The sequence below is a fragment of the Pteropus vampyrus genome, unplaced genomic scaffold (genome assembly GCF_000151845.1).
Source record: "Pteropus vampyrus isolate Shadow unplaced genomic scaffold, Pvam_2.0 Scaffold56, whole genome shotgun sequence".
NCBI lineage: Eukaryota > Metazoa > Chordata > Mammalia > Chiroptera > Pteropodidae > Pteropus > Pteropus vampyrus.
Genome location: NW_011888837.1, coordinates 1725587 through 1748426, shown reverse-complemented (window position 1 = coordinate 1748426; position 22840 = coordinate 1725587). Strand labels below are relative to the sequence as shown.

Genomic DNA, 22840 nt, shown 5'->3' with positions numbered 1-22840 from the left:
TGTTATCTTCTTTTTAAAATATTTTGATTTTATAGTTTCTTCTATTTTATAAACTCTGAAGTTTATAAAATGCCATTTTTCATGTAGACCATTTTTATATTATTTTATCTTCTCCAATTCCTGTGATATAGATTGGGGTAGATATTGTTATCCACATTTTATACATGATGAAATGGAGATTAAGTGACTATCAAAAGCCACACATTATCTTCACCAGAACTAGACTGTTTCTCAAAAAAGTCTTGTGATCTTTGTGCTAGAGTGGGTAGGGGGAAATTCTGACTCAGTGATTCAGTGTCATCTCCGGCTTTAAAAAAAAAAAAAAATTAAACGGTTTTAGAATGATTCCTTTTCTCCTTCTCTGGTCCTCTGAGAATCTTTGGGTTTTTTAGACAACTTTCTAAATTAATATATATCCTGACCATTGTTAGCCAGAGATGAATTCTTTCATAGGTTTCTATGGTTTCCCTCTTCACCAGGGAATAGTCTATAAAGTTTTAACTTTTACTTCAAAAAAAGTATCAAAAAGTGATTAACAGATTTGTTTGCAGTTCGGTCAGAGGTATTGTGATGAAAATCCTCTGAACTTTATAAAAGAAAAAACTAAAGCACTTAATATTAATTTAACAAAATATTTAATGAGCATCTACTATATGTTAGACATTGTTCTAAAATCTGGAGCTATAGCAATAAAGAAATTGTCTGTCCCCATAGGTTTATCATGATCAGTTCCAAACAAACAAACATAAGAGGTCAGGGCTCCAAGAGTGACACAGTGATTGTCCCTAGATGGTGTTGGCACACTTTTTAAAATGTCTGCAAGTGATCTGATGTGCTACAATTTATAACTGGAATGTAACCCAAGGCTTTCCCTTCATACTAGGGGACTTTGTTTTGTTTAAAGCGGGGTGCAGTTTTGGAACATAAATATAGACATTTTCTTTATAAATATCAGTGAAAAACATTGTACTGAGAAATTCACAGAATCTATGAAATTTGGACATAAAAACCAGCAGGCATTCTCCTGGGAAAATTTTAACCGAGAAGGTATTTTGTAGAAAAAGTCAATATTTAAAACACGGATTATAATCTATGGAATTGGTTAAACAGATCAGGGAACAGAGGTCAGGTAGGTAGAGGTTAATAACAAGTTGTTGGAACACCTGTCAGGAGAGGAAAAGGAGAAGGTCCAGGGGGAGTCAGGGCCACACAGCAGAAGCTTGAACCATGGCAGGTCTGTCTGGTGGGAGCTAGATATCTGAGTGGAGATGCTGTCCAAGGCAGAAAAAAGGAGAAAGTCTCTTGCTTGTTCCCTTCTTCCCATCTTCCAATATCACACAAGAGCCTTTCATTGTCCAAACCCAAAGAAGACAGTTGACAAGGGACTTTGAGAAATACAGGCTGCAGGAATCAAACCCCTTGGGATGGAGAGGAATGCACATAATGAGAAGAATTAAATTTGATGGGTGGACACTGAGCCAGGAACAGCATCTTTATGGACTTTGCTTTGTTCAGAGCCAGCTCTGGAACCAAACTGCTTGGGCTCAAATCTTGGCTTTGCTACTCATTCTGTATGTAATATTGGGCAAATTAATTAATCTCTCTACATCTCATCTTCCTCATCTATTAAATGAGGACCTAGTGGGAATGAGATTATATAACTTGTAAGACTGTGGTGACAATTGAATGAAATAGTGCATTTAGTGTGTTATTATTATCATTATTATTGTGTGTAAGGCATTGCACTAGGTGATATGAGAAATGTAGTAAAGCCATCACTGCTCTTAAAGCCATGTATAATTTATGTTGGGAAGAAAATACATTGACAAATAATACGAAGGACGATATCATTCAGAGGGAGGAGTGAACGTTGCATATTAACTAAGTATGGAACCACTGTATTCAGCTTCCAAGTTGCAAATTGAAAGGGGTGATACTATGTGAAAATTACTTTTAAATCTTAGTAGGATATGATTAATGTCTAAATATCTTATCTAGATTTGTGGTCAAGACAGCAGTTTATTTTTCTATTTATTTTTTTGGAGCATGAAAGTAATAACAGTCATTGTAGGGAATTACAGTGGTATAGAATGATATAAAGAAGAGAACAATAATTATTGGTAATCTTAAGATTCAGAGATGGTCACAGAATATTTGATATATTTCTTACCAGTCTCTTTTAAAATATGTGTATAATGTATCTATACATTATTTTATTTATAACATTTAAAATAATTATATATAACTACAAATCCTGATACTTTTTCATTACTATATTGAAAAGATTTCCAAATGTTATTAAATATAAGTTACAAAAACAATTTCTTCTATATAATATATACTATATCTAGATCTGAATTTTCTATTTTCTTATATTTGGACCTTTGATGAATTTCCAGATTGTCACAGTTAGAAATGGTGGTGGGAGTAGTTTAACTGTAAACCAGGGAAGTCAAGTTCAAATGCCTGTGAGATCAAGTTAAATCCCTAAAATGCAGGTATATATAAGACAGTATGAATACAAAACTTTATTCATTCAACAAATCTGTTTCAGGCACTGTTCTTATCAGTAATCCTTGTTAACAATATTTCTCCCAAATTGCTTTTTGCCTTTTAATTTTAGTGTTAAGATTATTTTTACCCCATGTGATCAAATTTTTCTGTTTCCCTCTAGTTTCTTTTTCCCTTGTTTTTAATGCATAGGAATCAGAAAACAGATTTTAAACAGTTTTTCATTCTGCTTCTTTTTGCAGAGGCCTCCTCTCTGTGATATTCTTTTTTCTTCTACTATGCCTGATTTTCTCTTTTTCCCACCTGTTTTCTTTCTCTTTCTGAATTTCCCATTTTCTCATGCACCTTTTCCCTTATAACATTTTTTATCCTATAACTCTAAAAATAGTCATACATAAAAATCAAGGTTATTTTAAAATATTTTAATCTATTATTGCAAATTCAAGTTTTCTTCACATACTGTTTAAATACAGCAGTTAAGTATTTACTACTTTTGCCCTGGTTTTATTGAGATATAATTGACATATATCACCTGTATAATTTAAGGTGTACAGCATAATGGTTTGACTTACAGATATTATGAAATGTAAATTTAGTTAGTATTTGTCATCTCATAAAGAAGTACTACTTTTTAATCTGTCATAAAAACCTTAACTATATTGTCACTTTTAATTGCTTATGGCTCTCAATGAATTTTTTTTTTTAGGTGCATAAACTTCCTACCTGAAAAAGATTCAATGCTAAACAATTCAATTCAGTAAATATGTGATTTCTATTATGCATTCAGTGGCTCATGAGGACCTCATTAGGATGCTAATAAAATGAGGGTTGTAGGAAAGAGTGCTATATGATCACAGAAATAAATATAATACAATTTGGAATATGGCATTGCCATAGGACAGGTACAAACAATATGGATTGGGGATTTAAAGAAGGTAGAAATCACATCTAATTTAGGAGATGAAAGATTTTTATGATGGGATGCCATTTGAGATAATGCAGTAGAAAGATGCTTTTGGTCTCTTTTAGGGCTGCTGAACTTAGAGCTATGGAAGTTTACTGCATGGAGAGATCTTGAAAGTAAGTTGAAGCCAACACAAAGGAAGGTAGTGATGAGAGATGAAGAAAGAGATGTAAGGGAAGCAGATAGAGATGATGATAGAAGATAGATAGATGATAGATGATAGATAGACAGACAGATAGATAGAAGGACATAGAGATAGAATGAGAATGAATCTCACATCTCAATAACATTATTTAAGACTTCAGATCCTACTGTTTCTCACATTGACATCTAGACCTTTCAGCTACATGAGCCAATAAAATGTCTTTTTGCTTAAGTTTTCTTGAATTATGTTTTATTCACTGATGTAAGAATTCTAATAGGCAGAAATGGAGGACAGTAAGCTATCTATATTAGGAGTGAACAGCATGAGCAAAGGCATGAAGGTAGCAAAGAGTGGGGACAAAATCAGGTAATGGCAGTTGTCTTAACTGAAAGGAGTGCATTTTACATATATAAATAATAGAAAAGAAGTCGGGAAAGAAAGCTGGGACATTCTAGCAGATTTTGCATGAAATGCTGAGGAATGTATGCTTAATTATCTAGGCCATCATTGTCCAAAAGAAATACAATATGAACCACATATGTAATTTTAAATTTCTATTAATTGCTTAATAAAAGTAGAATTAATTTTAATAATGTACCCTATCCCAAAATATTCATATTACCATTTTATATAGATTACCATGTAATCTATATAAAAATTATTCTAAAGGTACCTTACATTCTTTTCTGTGCTACCTCCAAACCCTGGTGTGTATTTTACGCTTCCAGCACATCTTACTTTATACTAACCACATTGCAAGGGCTGAATAGCCACAGGTGGTTAGTGGCTCATGGACTGAGTTGACAGGTCTTAGTAATGGGGAGCCACTGATAGTTTTTGAGCAGGGCTATCACATAATGAGTGTTGTGTTTTAAGAAGTTTAATCTGTCATGATTTTCAAGATTATTTAGGGAAGGAAAGAATGAAAACGTTCATTGAATTATGTAAATGTCCCAGGCAATAGTAAAAGAAAACTTAAACTAGAGTGATAGGAAATTAGGTTGAAATGGAGATATAATAAAAACTTTTTAGAGGTAAAAATCTATAGAATTTGACAGAGATTTAATATGAGGATAAAAATAATAAAAATAGAAGAGATTAGAATAAGTTTCCCATAAAAAAATAGGGATGACAAATGGAATACTTCAGTAGTAAAAGTGATGACTTCTACTTTATAGGTGCTGTTTTAGGTAGTTGTAGACATCTAAGTAATAATGTTTATTAGGTAATTTAAGCTGTGGGTCTGTGACTCAGGATATGGGGTAAGAGGTACAGATCTGAGGGAGATAGGACTGTTGATGTCATGGGAGATGACACAATTAATGAAAAAAGAATAAACATAGTTAAGGGAATAACCTTGCTGAATGTTTACATATAAGAGTAAGAGAAGAAAAGAAACTAGTTAAGAATGTGGAAAAGGAGAGAGTGGAAATGTACTAAAAACAAATATATTTCACAAAAATCAAAGAGGAAAGTTTTAAGGAGGAGCGTTCAGCAACTTCGTGTGAAGCAGAGACTCAAAGGGATCTCTGGGCTTTCGCAGAAGAAGCTAGGTGCACAGCAATTATGTGACGTGGCCTTGGTAAGTCATGAAGCATTTCCTGCTTCAGCTTTCTCTTCTGTACAGAAGGCTGTGGAAGTATATGTCCCTCGAGCTACCTTGTAGTGCTATCACCCTGGATTAGGTCAATAGGAATTCCCAAGCAGAAATGGAATCAAGATTTCCAAGCATTGTGAAATGAGTGAATAATAAGGAGGGGAAAATAAATATGAATATGGCATTAAAATATTTGTATGATAACTTGAAAGAGAAATCAAATCAAGGAAAGATTCTCTTTCTTCTGTTGGAAAAGATCTGAATATGTTTGTAGACAGAAGGTAAGAAACTTGTAGAAGGAAGAGCTAAAGATAAATACTAGGACTATAGTAAGTAGAACAAGCTTGCTGTGGAGGCAGAAGGGGATTCAGATATAGATTCCATTAGCATTTACTCAATGTTTCCTCTCTACTAAGCACCATGTGAAATGTTTGTATAGATGACACCTTGTTTAATTCTCATAATAGCTTGATGATGTAGAATTATCATTTATATCTTTTACAGAGGCAGCTGTATTGTTGTTAAGAACATAGTCTGACTTTCTGGGCTCAAACCTCACCACATCTCATTATCTTTCTTACTTTTTCATTTGCCCTTTCTGCATATGGGTATTAATATCAGTCTTAATGGATTTATGTAGGCATTAAAGAAATAATGCATTTGGAGTACTTAGTGCCTGCTACACAGTACATTTTCCACAGTAGTTCTTAACTAGAGGCAAGTTTGTCCCCCAGGGGACATTTGGCAATGACTGGAGTCATTTTTCATAATCATTACTGGTGCATGTTACTGGCATCTAGTGGAAAGGCCAAGGATGCTGCTAATTATTCTACAATGCATAGGACAGCTCCTAACAACAAAGAATTATCTGTGTCAGCATTGTATCAGCATTTCTAAGGTTGACTTACTCTTTTTTATAGGTATTAGCCATTATTAATATACTACATAAGAGGAAACTAAATGGCAGAGAAGCTATGTAATATAGCCAAGATGACACTGTTAGAAAATAATAGAACCAGGCTTTGAACCTCTTTTTTTCTCATTCCAAGGTTGAATTGAATTCAAGTGCACTTTCCACTACAACACAAATGCTCCCTAAAGTAAATTTGTACCTAGCACCCAGGTTTTGGTGTCTAATATCATTCTTCAATAAAAAGAACCAAGGCTCCTTAGAGAAATAGTTGATTCCAGGGTTAGGGCAGAAAATATACAAGATGATCCTGGAGCATCTTGTAGTGACAGGAAGTCAGGAACTACTGAAAAACCAAAAACAAAAACAAAAATACAGATATCAATATTGAGAATATGCCAAAGGAACACAGAAACCAATTGAAACAACTTCCAATGGCCAAAATTGGAACAATTTGACCAATGGCACAATAAAATGTTAGATTATAATCCAAAATAGAAAATAAATATCCCCAAGTTCATACTGATACAAATAATGGTTGACTATATAAATTAACTGGGAGAAAATAGACAAATCTCCATGCAGAATTCCAAATAATTTATGCAGATATTCTCACCTCAGGAAAGAGAATAACTCCCTACTCCAGAAATGGGGACTGTACGTAGTGACTTCTGTCCAAAGAAAACAACATGGAAGGGGGTGGGGGCTTAAAAAAGATAACTTTACAGGGGAGAAACTTGAAAACACTACCTCAGTCAAGTGGTCAAGGTTAACATCAATAGTAAAGTTGTGTTATAGCATGTACTCTTGATATGATGTGATGAAAATAACAGTTTACCTCTATGGTTTTCCTTTCAAAAACTTATAATTCTTGTGTAATCACTAGAAAAATATCAGACAATCCCAGTTGAGGGATGTTTTACAAAATGGCCAATATTCTTCAAAACTATCAAGGTCATCAAAAACAAGGAAAGTCTGAAAAACTGTTGCAGATAAGAAGAACCTGGGCAGGCATGATGACTAATGTAGTATCATGAATGAGATCCTAGAACAGAAGAGGGGCACTAGGTAAACAAACACAAAGGAAATCTGAATAAAGTACAGATGTTAGTTAATATTGTGTATCAATATTGGCTCATTTATTGTAATGAATGTATGTTAATAATAGAAGAAATCGGGTGTGGTTTATGGGAATTTCTGTACTATCTTTGTAACGTTTTTGTAAATCACAAACTGTTTCAAAATAAAACATTTATTTTTTTTAAAAAAAGTAGATTTGAATAATCATCCTTGAAATAGAGAGTTGACCTTTGTTTTTCCTTCTCATAGACAAAAGGCAAGTTCAAGTAGGAAGGAGGACAGATGAAATTGCAGGAGAAGGAATGCCTTGAATATTCTCAATAAAGTAGATATCAAGTGGGGAATTCTGAAATATTATAGGATTGGAGGCAAGTGTGTTTTTGAAGTAGAAATTCAATAGGGATTTTATAGGGAATATCAATAAGTATATTCTATAGATTGTTTTAAATCGTCCCTGTGAAGAAGAATATATTTAATGTATTTAAATATATGTAAAACAAAATCTGCTTATGTGATTGTTTCAAAAAACATAATATTCATGTTGCTCAGATATGGAGAGAGAGAGAGAGAATACATAAACTCATGTGCACCAATAGGAATTAGCTGTTTCAGAACCAGGGTCTCTAACAATACACTTAGACCAAAGAAGAGCCATCTGTCAGGGACGTCTGTTTAGAAGATGATGCTCTTTGTCTATTGAATACCTATTTTTTATTTGTTACTGAAAGTTCCCCAATTTTAATATTTAAATTGATATTAAAGTTAAAATTTCCCCAATATTAAAGGAAGCAGTGAACCCATCTAAAATAAATTCATATCCCAGACATCCTTGAAGCTAGAGCTCACCATGTAACTCATGTTGGCCAAAGAGGATTACAGAAAATTTGCTGGATTTAGAGAAGAGTTTGTCTTCTTGATAATAGGGACCAACTATTCTTCATCATTTTATTTATTTATTCCTTCCTCCATGTAACATCGGTTTTACACCTAGAGTGCAGCAATAATTTTGTGGCCATGAAGCCATAATCATGAAGATGAGGCTCATATATTCAGGAGAGCAGGGTGGAAAGATGGACAGCCAGGTCCTTGATAATATTTTTGAGTATCTACACTAGCCTGGAGAGGCTACTGCCAAACATCTCGTTATCCGAAGACAAATAGTTTTATTCTTTGTAGGGTTTCTATTCTATGAAGTCAAAAACGTTCTTATATGGTTCCCTGTGCAACTTTAGGAAAAACTTCTCATCAAAAGTGAAAAGGGGAGTGTTGATTTAGTGAATCAGATTTTCTCATAACCAGGCAATCAATGGGATGGTTAATAGAGATATATCATCCCAATATCCTGGCAACCTGGCTTTTATATAGCCAATTTTTCTTCTTGATTTAGAAGAGGTTGTCTGTAATGGGATGGTAGATTGTGTCATTTCTGCCTGTGTTTCCTTGTTATAGCTAGGCCTATCTTCCAGTACCCAGTGAATATCAAAAAAGATTTATGGCAAATGCATTTTCTTAAAATATAATTACCTGTTACATATTGATTTAAGATAATACATTTTGAAATATACAAGTGAGGGAAATTCCCCATAGCTGATGACTTCTGTTGCCTTGTCAAAGAGTTAAGGTAATGTAAAACAAACAAAAACAACCCCCTCCCCCCACCCTGTCTCCTGTCCCCAGAATAATTAGACTACGTGGGTACAAATATATAGGTGTTTTTTTGTTTGTTTGTTTGTTTTTTAATTTTTTGGAAGTATCATGGCAAAGTGTAGTGAGTAGATTTATGAAATTTTGGGGGGTAGACCAGTGTCCATGCATCATCAATACCTCAGAGCTAAAATGAGAAATGATTGTATTATTGGTTCCATTCATGAGTGCCTCCTGTTTTTAATTGCATAGCAGTATTCAGGTACAATTTGGTGGTACTTGAGATATTTGTAAGTGGTCAGATACTAGAAATTTAAGAGAGAAATTTATCTTTGGAAGGACATAGAAGATTATATAATTAAGGATCAAAAATATATATATTTCTGATGATTAATCTTAAAAAGATTTTTATCATATCTTTTCCTTGAAATTTCAATAAATTTTATCTGAAAATATTCAACTCATTCCTTCATATTTTTATTGCTTTTACTGTCGAAAAAGTATATATCTTATAGTAATATTATTTGATAGTTTCAATCTACAAATGAAATTATTTCCTTTGTTATAAAAAGTGAACCTCCAATATAGTCTACTCTTTAGATTTAAAATGTAATTTTTTTCTGTATACTGTAGTGGAATGGATTCTTATTAATCCATGGAGAGAAATATGTCTCCTCTGAACGAATAGGCTAAAGGGATCTCTGAAGTGCTGGAACAAAACTCTCTTTGCAGCTGTTTTGGAAGACGCCGGAAGCTGGGAAAATGTTAAGAGAGCAGCATAGACTTTTCTTCCATTAATGGACCAAAGTAAGTTTAGCATTTTCCCAGATGTCAGAGGACAAACTGACCCCGTTGTTAAGCACCGTTTTCAGAAACTTCACAACCAGAGGTAGAAATAAAACAGAAAGCTTAGACAGGAAACAGCTACTGTGTTTCAACATAATAAATACAAAAGAGAAAAAAAAACAACAACATAGGATTGTATCCTAACATGTCAATAGAAGGCATTTTAGTGCCAAAAACAAACAAAAGCCGTACATTGACAAAGATTATTAACTAAGCACATATGACTAAAAATTATGACTTGAATGGCAATGACCAATGGAATATAAAAGTAAGGAATAACTTTTACTAATTCTGATAACCCAGAAAGCAGCGATTTTTCTCACATGAGAAACTTTGAGGAATTTGGGTTGCTTGAATAAACAGAATTGAAACGAAGAAATGGTTGATTGGAAACATGATCCTCTATAGGTAAAGGACTGAGAAAGCAAGTGCGAAAGGCCTGGCAAAATCCACGTAAGCCACTAGCCTTCTGCCTTTTCCTCACCCAAAGTCAGAGGAACAATATGGATCTTATTACTGCTTCTGGGAAATACAATTGGTTCCAGGAGGTCATGGCAAGCAGAGATGCCCAAAGTGGCATTTACTCCCTGCCTACTTGGCCCACTAGGTAGGAGTGGGGCTCTTTGGCTGGCTTCTAACAAATGCAACTGTGCCAGGCAAAGAATGGTGGTGCTCTGCCAGCTAATTCCTGGCCACTACTTGCTGTCTTTGGCTTCAGATACTTCCTATTTCTCCCCCAGGCCACTGTACTCTCAACTAGCAAAGTATGATTACAGTAAATCTCAAATTATCATATTTACGTGTTTTTGTGCTAGAAAGATTTGAACAGGGGGACCCACACAGTCTTTGACAGTTCCCTATCAGCTTCTAATTGTGAACAACAAGAGAACGTCCTTTGCCTCAGGTGTGCCTGAGCAGAAAGAAAAATCAAAAGGCACATCTGTTATTTGAGTACAAAAAAGGAAACTGCTCTGAAGAACGAAACTTACTCTAAGAAATAGGAGTACTTTTTGAATCTTTTCTGTATACTCAGTAAAAATCTAAGAAAAACCTGCATTTATGTAACCAATATGGTCAGTGATAAAGAGACCTATGTAAGGACAACTTAACTATAATTTAAATGAGATTATTAAAAAATGGTTGCCAAATTAAAAACAAGGAAAGAGGCAGTGAAGAAAGGTTTATATATTTTAGCACATTGAATTTTAAAAGTTTGACATGTTTAATAAATTCTACTAGAGCCCAAATAGAGAGAAACAGAGATAAAAATGATGAAAGAAAAGATAAGGTATAAACACATGAAAGGATTCTAATCTAAAAATGGAACTGGAGAATATGAAATAGAGAATCTTATGCATACACTCTCAGAATAAAAGGAACTTAACTGAGATACTGATTTCCTGTAAATGGCTGATTTACAGATGACTGAGAATTATATCCTGACCAATGAACATGTGCCAAGAATGTCTCCCCATCCTCAAGTCAGTGTTCTGACTGCTTGGACTCTGGCAGGATTTTCCCCCTCTTTGCACTCCTCACCTATAAATACAGCCCACTCCAAGCCCTCAATGGACTCGCCTGTAGCTTACTACAGTGTGTGTTTCCAGAATTGCAATTCCTCTGCTATTTCTGAATAAAATCAATTCCCAGCGATTTGAGCTTGCCTCAGTTTACCTCTTTAGGTCGACAGACAAAAGCAAGAAATTCAATATGCATATGAAAGAGATTTCATAAAGAGAAAGAGAGCCAAAGAAAAGAAGTACTAATGGAAAGATAAAGAAAATTTTAATGGACTGAAGAAAGCCTGAGTGAAACTGAAACAGGCTCACTGAAAACAAGGTAAAATAAATAAAAAGGGAAATTAATAGTATAAGTTTAAAGAAAATAAATTCAGTTACTTCTAAACAACTCTTTTCCCCCCCAACAATAAAACAAAGTTAATTAAGGAAACTAAAAAGGAAGTTTGAATCAAGCAAGGAAAAAAAGAAGGGGAAAACCCCCGCCAAACAAACCCGGAATGAAAGAGAAAATTTAGATAGTCTAGATAGTTTAAAGACTACACAGAATATAAGAACAATGAAAATTTATTTCTCAAAGTTTACAGAAGGAACCAAAGCCATTCTAGAAAATTGTAGCCTACATATTCCTATTATTAAACACAACTGAATAAAAATAAATTATAAAAAAAACTGAAACGTGTAAATGAGAAGTCAAATTTGAAGAAAGCAGGAGAAATTAATTAATACAAAAGGTAAAATAAATAATAACAAACATTAAGAAACCATTAAAAATGATATATAATGTACCAATAAATCAAAACAATAGAAAAATTACATTAGTGTAATTAGATAGCTATAAAAATAGACCATTATATAACTATATTGATATTGCTAAAAAATCTTAATGATATGTAATATTTTATAGAAATTATAAATTAATAAGATGTATTCTAAAATAATTAGAAAATCTCAAAAGATCAAAAAGCAGAAAAGTAATTAAAAATTATGTTATTTTTTAAAGCTGCTGTTTTGATAGGTTTACAGCTGAATTCTTCTAAACTTGCGAGGAAGAATTAATATGAAGATTCTAGAAAAAGAAGGAAAACCTTCTAATTCAGCTAATATAAGCCAAATAGCAAAATCTTACAAAGTGCAAAAAACTGCACTTCTATCTCAGTTATGAAAATCAATGCAAACATTCTAAAGATACTAGCAAATTTAATACAACATGATTTTATTATGGTAATGTGTCACAATCAAGTAGGAGCTATACCAGAAAGTAAGAATGGTTTAAAGTTAGGAAATTTATGAAGCTGTGCATGGCAACCATAGGCCAAGGAAGAAAATCTATACAAGTATTTGTTAGTTTTGGGGGTGGGCAGAGGGCAAAAAATGACTCATTATCTTATTTGCTATTCCTCCTAGAATGCTGAACCAGCTGAGATATAGACAAAGCTTTACAACTGAGCTGTAACCATTTGAAAATACAATAAAAATAAAAAATTTCTTTCACAATGGCAACAAAATTATAAACTAGTTATTGATAAACTTAAGAAGTAATGAGCAGTAATGATAATAAGAAAATTTATGAAGATTTACCGAGGGTCCTAGGAAAAAACCTACATGGAAAGGCACATCATATGCAAGGAAGGGAGGATTTGATTTTATAAATATATAGTTTTCCACAAAGTAAGTTATAATTCCAATTCCAATGTGATTTTTTTTCAATGTGAATCATTTCCTCATGCCTCAACCTACTTGATTTTAATACTTTAGCAGTTTGACTATCTATAGTGATTCCATTTTATTTCTTCTCTCTCTTTCTTTCTCTCTCTCTATATATACACATATATATGTACACACTCATATATATACACACATACATATATATGTCTATATATACACATATATATGTACACACTCATATATATACACACATACATATATATGTATGCATGTAACATATATAACATAAATGTCACAAAGTAAAATGGGTAAATGAATTTAATTTAAAGCCAAGTCCACTGATAATAATAAAGACAGTCCAAAATGGACTGGGTGAAAGTGAGTTTGGCTCAAAAATAATCTTAACAGTTTTCAGTTTTTCCGAGAACTCTGTTTACTGAAATAAATAGGCGCTGCACACTCCGGTACTTTTCATTAAGCAGGTTAAGCAGCCTCTGGTTTGCATGTTTATAAAGATTTTGTTTTGTTTTGTTTTGATCAGGTTCAAAGTGCATAAGGAGTTATATTCTCAGAGCTTTTGTTAGATATTACTGTAGAATGTTTTACCTTCATTAGTGCAATAGTTGTTTCAGAAAACTTACTAAGATGGCTCATCATTTATGCATGGCTTTTTTGGTAATGGTGGGTTTCTTCTGACTGGTTAAAGTAAGATTTTACTTTTGAAGTTACTGACACTATGGGCAAATATTTGTCAATAGATGCATTTGTAATGTATCAAATTAAATGTACAGTGTTCTTTAAGAACGAACTATATTTCTTGAAGCAGTGGAGTTTAGAATATGTTATTGAATTGGGCCAAGATGGAGTATTCTATGAAAAGCATTTTTACGAAGTGATAAGTGAATTTTTCAGGTTTAAATGTTGACTCTCTGCCAGTGGTATTTTCAGCTCGTCTTTGCTTATAGGAAATGGAGTTTTTTTCTGTGCTTGCTTAGTTTCATGCACTCATTACAATTCAAGCTTAAAAGGAAAGCATAGGGTGTTAAAATAAGGAGTACCTTGGTAGTCCATGTGATAATGGCTCAACATGAAAACCATTACATGTGAATAGCCCCTATGATGAAAGTTCTGTTCTTCCCCAAAGAGAATTGCTTCGCACCTGGCGTTCTGATCCAGAACTGATTCTTTCCACCAACTGGCTCTTAAAGTGTCCCTTCCTCTGACACCACAGGCCAACAGGAGGAAGAGGCCCCAGGTTAGAATGGTGCAAGGCCAAGCAAGTAGACAATTCTCTCAGAATAAATACTGTATAGACTGCCAGCATTTCACACGTCTATAAGAAGTAGGAAAAGATCTCTGAAATTCTAGAGAAATCAGTTGGCCAATGATTTCCTTAAAGGTAGCTGTGAACATTTGCAGTTGCGAAGTGTAACATCTCTCAGCAAAGAGCCTCTTGATAGAGGAAAGCAATAGGTCTCTGAAATTAGCAAGGAACAAAATCAGCTTGACTTACACAGTCAGCCATACTTAAATAAAGCAAAGAAGAAAATCCAGACCCAATTAGATGTAAAGCAATATTCTCTTAGCCACTCCAAAGATTCTCACCAATTCCTTAGTGCAAAGCAAGTGGAGTTCATATTAAGGTTCCACTACACATTCTATATTTGTTTGTCCTTACACTGACCATTTTGGAAAATACATCTGAACACTCCATCCATGGTAGGTATTTGATTTTTCTCAAGAAATCATTTTTTTTTTTTAAAGAATTTTGTAAAGTCTCAACTTAGAGAACTCTTCTAAGTAATTGTTATAAATAGGGGTGGACACCACTTCTCTGTTATAAACTCATGTCTAGAATAAACAAATTTAGGTTCAGCAAATATGATTGGCAACCACAATTGGAATGTTCGAGTAGTGTTACTTTTCTTTATTTATTCAAATTTAGTTAAATCTCCAGGTCTCTGAGCCAGCAGGAAGTTCAATCTGTTACTTGGTCTTCCTAGAATTTTAGACTCACCAAAACACAGAGAGTGACCTGTCTAGGTCCGAATAGCACATGTTGCATTTGGGACTCCCCGTGTCCCAGCCTTTGTGACTTAGTAGGAAGCATAGGTGCCTGGGCTCTGGCTTTCCCGGGCCTAACAACAGCCCTTCCCCTCTATTACCTTGCGTCTCCATAGACCTTGGCTCGCCAGGCCTTATGGGAACCTAAAAACCTCTGTCTCTGTCTCTTTCACCAATCAGTCACCCACTTTTCTACTCTTAAGCTTCTGGGAAACAAAAGCAAGAAAGACAAACTGTATGTAAGGCATTTCTTTCTTTTTAGTCTTGAAGCAAGGAAACAGAGCTTGGTGTGTGCCTCTGGAAGGGAAAAGAAGTGGAGGGGATTATAGTAAAAAAGAATAGTAAGAGAACAAAACAAGTAAATACGTGCTGCTTAATAGGTAGTTAACATCTGTTATAGAAAGTTCTCTTAATAAAGATTATCTCTATCTGCATATTAATAATGAGAACACGTCATCTATTCTCATAGAGGATGAAAGAACAGCATTTTCTAAAGTAATCAAAAGGATTAATGGGATATTTATATGCCCACGAACAGGATTTAAAGAGGCCCTATTATATGACATAAGAGAAAAACAGGAATTATGAATCTAAGAGACATTCTATGTAGTCTTGAAACATACGCTAGAATATTAGAATTACTTAAGGCTTACTCTGACTGGTATCAAGCAAATCATTTTATAATTAATCTAAGTCTCCCAAACTATAGTACATAGACAGTACCCTGTGGTTAATCTTTCAAAAAAACATAAACTAAGTCATTCAAATATTCCTTCCTTTTCTGAAAGATGAGTAACATCAAACAGTTCCTGGAATTCTAAACTGTTGATGGAGAGTGAATTGGAGGCAAATTTCCATCCTCAGCGTATGATGCTCATTGCACGAGCATTTCAGAAACAGCACTCCAATAGGAAATGTCTATCATGAGTTCCCGTGGGCACCAAACATTCTTGAGAGTGATCGTAGATTATACACTGATTTATTTTTCAAAAACAATTAACCTGTTTTAAATTTATTTGATTTAATGTGCTCATTGTGTAAGAAAGCACATGACTTTTTAGTAAAAGCACATTTAATTTCCTAATCAATGCTGCAGAGATGCTTTCCTTGACTTATTTCTAACCAGTTCTGAATTATATGTTGATAGCGCATAATGGATGTTTAGTAAGGAATAAGGGACAAAATTAGATGTTATTCTAAATAGCTCAAACCTATTTTTATTGTCATGTGGTTCCTATTTTCTGTAATTATCTATGAATGACATGCCCTAGGGTCTTGCAACTCAGTGTTTTCTGAGGACCAGCCATGTCATCACTACCCGGAAACTTGTCAAAACTGCCCCACCTCAAGCTTATACTGAATCAAGATTTGCATTTATTAGGTACATAAAAGTTTGAGCTGCATGTCTTCAGACACAATTTAGACTGAATTATTTGTGAAACTTTGGAAAAATATAGATGCCGAATTTCACAGTAGATCAACCGAATCAGAATAGCTGAGAGCTGCACATAATATGTGCAGTAAAAAAAAAAAAAAACTCCACAGGTCAACTTACGTATATCTAAAATTTCTTCTAACGGTGGGAAGAACACTACATAGTAAATAGAGACATGTTTTCAGAATGAATTATCACAAGCATGTATTTAGTTTAAATGCTGAAATTTTTTTTTAGGAAGGCAACAGATTTGAGAATTAACTGAAGTGTATAGACTTGCATCATTTCCTTATGCTATTGTGAATTTAAATTATTGATAAAAATAGACTGGAGAGTAAATATTTCTGATAATTGTTTCCTAATGTGTGAAAAACATTAAATGTCATTAAAATATTTGATTCTGTTTTAAGTCGCATTAATGGCAAAAGTTCTTTCTGAAAAGCTCGCATTTCTTTGAGATGGAATAAGACTACTAAATGGTTCTATAATTGCACATTCGAATTGTCTCCACTAAGCATTTATCATTTGAATTTGCCAATATAGTGGTAGCTTCTAGGTTCTTGCTTTGTTTAGTGTGACAATAACAAACTAAAGACCCTAGACATAAATCTTAGTTTTTTTTTTTCCCCCTTAAAATAAGTGACCCTTTGTAATAATAGCAACCAAATAAGAGCAGCAACAACTTCTAGCTTGATTATATCTGGTTTATCATCTGACTGAGAATCCATTGAGATAAAACTCCATAACTTCTAGGTCAGAGTTCGGTTATTTATTTATTTTTTTTCTTTCTAAATAGCTACATTCTAAGACTGTGAGTTATCTTTTCGTAAGGAGAGACAGTCTTAGGCTGCCTGTTAATTTTATAACTAAATTTTAATTTTTTTGGTGAATTGTTTTCTTTGTCTGTTTTTTCTGTGCAAATTATTTCTAATTCTAGTATAGAAAAAGTTAATTGCTACTTTAATGAATACATATAACACCCTAAGAATTAAAGAATTCATCAATAATAAAGCTATTTTTATAAGGGAAAAAGGGAGAAAAAAAGCCCAATAAAACCCTTATAAATATTTTGTGAAAACTTTGCCAACAGTAGATAAGTAATATGAGGGTTCAGAAAATTAATAATAACATATAAACTCTGTTAGTTCAAATGTACTGCAATGATGTTTAAAATACATTGTGTTTCATCATATGGCAGAACTGTAGTTTTTATGTAGTTATTGGATTGAATATCCTGAAGAGATCTGACTTTACTTCTCTGCTTTCAGACAGCATACCTAAAAGTCGAGTGTTCTAATCTCAAAAATCTACAGGAAATTTTATTACAGAACTGACTTTGTTAATTTACAGTAGCAATTCTTTCTTAAGTGGAGGGATTCTCTCAAATGTAATTTTAATATAGCTTTTCCCACAGAAACTCATTTTATCTTGTTTTGACTCATGTAAATTCAGAACACTTAATTAAGTTTCTGACTTAAAGGTAACATACACTCTTTTATAAGAAAATCTGAGTTATAAACTATAATTGCTAATTTGCTACATCTCTCTCTTCCTTAATAAATTGTATTGAATCCCATCGAAAATGGTGAATCCTACTCTAATTTTTAAAAGTGGTAGTTAATTAACAGTCTCGTACTGTGTGGTATCTCCTGAATTTTTTGAGATTAGAGTTATTTTAGAAAGCAACACATGGTTCTGAAGTTAACAATCTGGTGACACTTCAAAATATAAGCATTGGTATAATTAGTAGAGGTCGGTTAGCTATTTAATTAAATTTATCAAATATTTACTGAACTGTCGACTATAAAAAGCACTATGCTACCTCTTGATTTTGAACCCCTGCCTCTCCAAGAGAGCACACTGACTACATTCAGTAGTCCTAAATGTTCATCTATTTTATTCCAAGTTTCACTATGTTGGAGCTATTAAGAGGAAAATCATGGCATATATGCAAAGTAATTTGATGATAATTCTAAATACTTCATTAATAAAATAGCTATAACTATTAGGTTACTCCCTATCAAGGAATATTTAAAAGAATTTTAAATTTTAATTGTTCACTTACTTCTGTTTAAACCCCAGAAAGACCCTGATCTTTTATTACCATTCAGAGTTTCCAAACAAAAAATGTTTCAAGGTTTTGAAGAAAAGGAAAGATTATAAAAATAATAGAAGGTATACAGCAATATTCGTTGATGTTGATTGGGTATGAACAGTTAAATGTATTAATTGTTAAACTAAACTTTTTATAAATGAAAGAAAGAAGGATATTTCTGGTGCCAATCAAAGATAAGAGTGCAATGAATAATCCCAAGTCAAGAAAAAGGAGGAAAATCAAAGCACATGAAGAATAATTTTTTTTTCAAGTCTGTCCCATGGTGAAATTATTCTTCTAGAAGTAAATGATTAAATTGAAAATTCCTGGAGGTCCAAATTTATTGACATAAGATATTGATTTTCTTTAGAAGAAAAAGACTGGAAAAAACACTGCCTCAACCACTAGCTCAAGCATGAATTAGACCTAGTAGGGCATTTCCATTTCTAATTTCTTGATCCTGTGTTTATAAGTTTTCCTGTTTTAAGTTTCTTTTCTCTTTTAATAGGACTTGCAAAAACTCTTGTGATAAAGGTGCAAGTTGGAAATAGCTTATTCATTGATAGTAGGGAGAAAAGAAAACCTATTTGTTTAAGTCTATTAAGTAAAGATAGTAAATATTCACTACCTCATTCATTCAACAAATATTCTTTGAGTGTCTACTATGTGTCAGGCTCTATTCCATGAGTATGAAAGTTTAGCACCCTAACTCCTAAACAAACTAATGCCTTGGTTAAAAAAAATAATAAGAAGAAGAATGACAGCATGCTAGATTCTCTGATCTAAAAATAAAAAAATCAATGTTATATAAAACAGGGGAGGGTGCTGTGTGAGAGAAAGACATTTGTCCTCAATGATGTAATTCTATATGTACTACTATCATCCCCATTATCTAATAAATGCAAGTCTTGTAGCTGTGTTCTTTGAGGCTTTAGAGAGTAGTGACATAGAGAAGATGGCCAGTATGATCAACTTTCACAGTTCCTTGTACCTACTCTAATGTTTCTCTGTGTTAGTTCTAGGTGTCAAGAATCCCAGAACCTGGAATAAAGCTCATCACCAAGTAGGGAAAAAAGACATGCTCAAGGTATAGTAGTTAAAGTACACTGTAACTTCCATGGGACCGGAATTGTGCTGGATACCTGTAACTGAAAGCAAATAAAGCAGAGGTCAATGCCCTCAAGGAACTTGCAGTTTAGGAGAGGTGGATATATATCTAGTTGTTTATGATGCAATGAAGTTCTGTACTTATACTTTGAACAAAGTTGAGTAGAGAATTTCTCAGATATAATTAGCCATGGGAAAAAATTAAAAATTATAATGCATCTAATGAACATGAACAGAGGTCATTAGATATATTAAAAATGTGGGGAAGCACTTAATTAAAATTAAAAACTCCTCTGTGAAAGACAAGGTCAAAAGAAGGAAATGAAAAGGCAAGCCACAGACTGGGATAAAATATTTGCAAAAAAAGATAAAAGACTGCTATCTAATACATACAAAGAACTCTTAAAACTCAACAATAAGAAAATAAACAATTTAAATTAAAAAAAAAGGGCCAAAGACCTTAACACACACCTCACCTATAAGAAGTTATACAGATGATGAATAAGCATATAAAGATACTCCACCTCATATGTCATCTGGGAAATGTAAATTAAAATAACAATGAGATATCACTACTCACTTATTAGAATGGCCTAAATCTGGAACACTTGTACCATAAATGTTGACTAGGATGCGGAGCAACAGGAACTCTCGTTCCTTGCCATTGAAAATGATAAAATGGCACAACAAATTTGGATGAGAGTTTGGTAGTTTCTTACAAAACTAAACAAATTCTTACCATATGTTCCAGCAATCATGCTTTTTGGTATTTACCCAAAGGTGTTTAAAACTTATGTCCACACAAAAAACTGCAATTTTATTCATAATTGCCCAAACTTGGAAGGAACCAAGACGTCCTTCAGTAGGTATAGTGTGGTACATCCAGGCAATGGAATATTATTCAGTGTTAAAAAACAAAAAACAAAAAACAAACAAAACAAAACAAAACAAAAATGCTGTTAGGCCAATGAAAGACATGGAGAAACCTTAAATGCATATTACTTAGTGAAAGAAGGCAATCGGAAAAGACTACATAATGTATGGTTCCAACTATATGATATTCTGGAAAAGGCAAAACTATGAAATCAATAAAAAGATCAGCAGTTGCCAGGAGTTAATGGGGAGGGAGGAATGAATAGGTGGAGCACAGAGGACTTTTAGGGTTGTGAAAATAGTTTTATATTATAATGATAGGTACATGTCTTTATACATTTGTCCAAATCCATAGAATGTACAAAATTAAGAGTGAACCATTATGTAAACTATAAACTTGGAGTGATTATGCTGTGTCAATGTGGGCTCAAAAATTCTAAAAAATGTACCAGTCTTTTCTTACTTTTTGGGTAATGTTGATAATAGGGGAGGCTATGCATATGCGGAGGCAGGGGGTATTATGGGAAATTTCTGCATCTCCCACTCAATTCTGCTGTGAACCTTACACTGCTCTAAAAAATTAAAGTCTTCTAAAAACTGTGGGAAAGGTAAACAACAGAAACAAAAACGAACTTAACAAACGAATTCTTTGCTGCAAGAAATGACAAAAATTTTAATATATGTTTAACACAATAAATATTAGGTATCAAAATGTTGTCAAATTATGACAAGGTACACATCATTGACCAATCACTCTCAAACAGAAAACACACTTGCACACTTCTCTCTGCTTAGCTAATTGTTGCCAATGCAACAGATTATGGACATTTTAACAAATTAAAATGTCCATGTATCGTCTACAGCCATGCTACCCTGAACAAGCCTGATGCCATCTGATCTTGGATGCTAAGTAGTGTCGGGCCTGGTTAGTACTTTGATGGGAGACCACCTAGGAAGACCAGGTGCTGTAGGTGTAAAAAAAATAAATAAATAAAAGAAGGGATTGTAAACTGACAAGGTCCTTACAATCTGTGAGGTCAACCAAGGGTTGCCTCACCTAAAAAAATAAAAAAATAAAAATAAAAATAAAAATAATAAAATGTCTATATATCAACTGATTTCATGAAACTTAAGTTTAAAGAGTGTGATTTTACAATTAGAAAGACTTCATACATGTGATTACTTTTGAAATTATTTCTCTACTATGGATGAAAAAGGGGACACATTAAATTTGACAAGCTCAAGAGAGGCTTGCATGGTGGGCCTTACAAATTCAGAGATCAGAAGTAACCACATAGAATGGTCTAAACATAAAAATTTCTAACTAAAAGCGGATCATGGCAGGTATTCATGTCCTAGGCCTGTAGCTTCCTTGATAAAAGTCAATCTTTACCTTAAGTAAGCCTGTTTATTGTCTTTTTGCATCTAATATAACACACCTTTGAAATGTCAGAGTAATCTTCTTTTCCAGACCCCTTAAGGCACAAGCACTGCACCAGAGCAAGAGCCCACAGAACATCTCAATGTTATCTTGTTCCATGCATACCATCTCTATGTGCTATAAATGTTAATTATTAACTATCTTATACCCAATGTGAAAGAAGTATATGATTCTCCACTTAACTTTTTACCCAATCCTAGAGATTTCCCCATTTTGCTTTCTCTCACCCCCTTACTCTGCCACCAAGGGATTTCATGTAACCCTCCTTACATACCCTCCTTTGATTCTGATGTATAAAATAAGCTGCAAACTACCATTCTCCAGAGCATTTTTCTCAATGCATTGAGAGTTTGATTCCTGGCAATTGTCATCAGTTTGGCTTAAATAAAATCATAAAAATTCTCTATAGGTTTGGATGTTTTTTATGTCAACACTCCTTAAAACATATTTTGGAAGAAAGCATACTACAAGCATTGGTTTAGCATTTTTGTGGAGCATCTATTGGCATCTTCTGTAATATGTTCTTTGCCTTGTGGCAAGGAAGAAGAATGGTGTTACAGACTAAAAAATCAATATGAGCACATGTGTGGACATGAGTGTGGGAAGCAACACGGTAGCTGGAAGCAAAGAAGCATGGAGACAAGGGCAGGAGGTTGACACTATGCAGGCAGGTAGAGGTTAGTTTGCAGAAGGAACTCAATGACTTCTTTGCCTTTGATTCCTAACATTGTCTCTGGTAAAATTAAAAGTTCGTGCTTTTTATGTTTATATTTTCCTACCTTTCTTAGAACTTGCTATGTTTCATTTTCAGTGAACTATTTGTACCTATGCCATAGTTTCATCTAAAACATTTTATTTAAGCCCTATGTTCTAGACAGTGTGCTAGACAATTTACATGCAAGATTATGTTAATTATCATGAACATTTTACAAAAGCTGTATTA

At 33.5% G+C, this 22840-nt stretch overlaps 1 long non-coding RNA gene and 1 pseudogene across 1 annotated transcript; one reads left to right on the top strand and one right to left on the bottom strand.

Moving 5' to 3' along the window:
• Positions 1-804: 804 nt before the first annotated feature.
• LOC111739961 lies at positions 805-21494 on the bottom strand. The gene is made up of 3 exons (XR_002780415.1): positions 21318-21494; positions 15313-15318; positions 805-816 (listed from the first exon to the last, which is right to left on the bottom strand). It is a non-coding gene; the product is annotated as an uncharacterized LOC111739961 (long non-coding RNA).
• Positions 21312-21430, top strand: LOC111740059 (annotated as a pseudogene).
• Positions 21495-22840: the final 1346 nt, after the last annotated feature.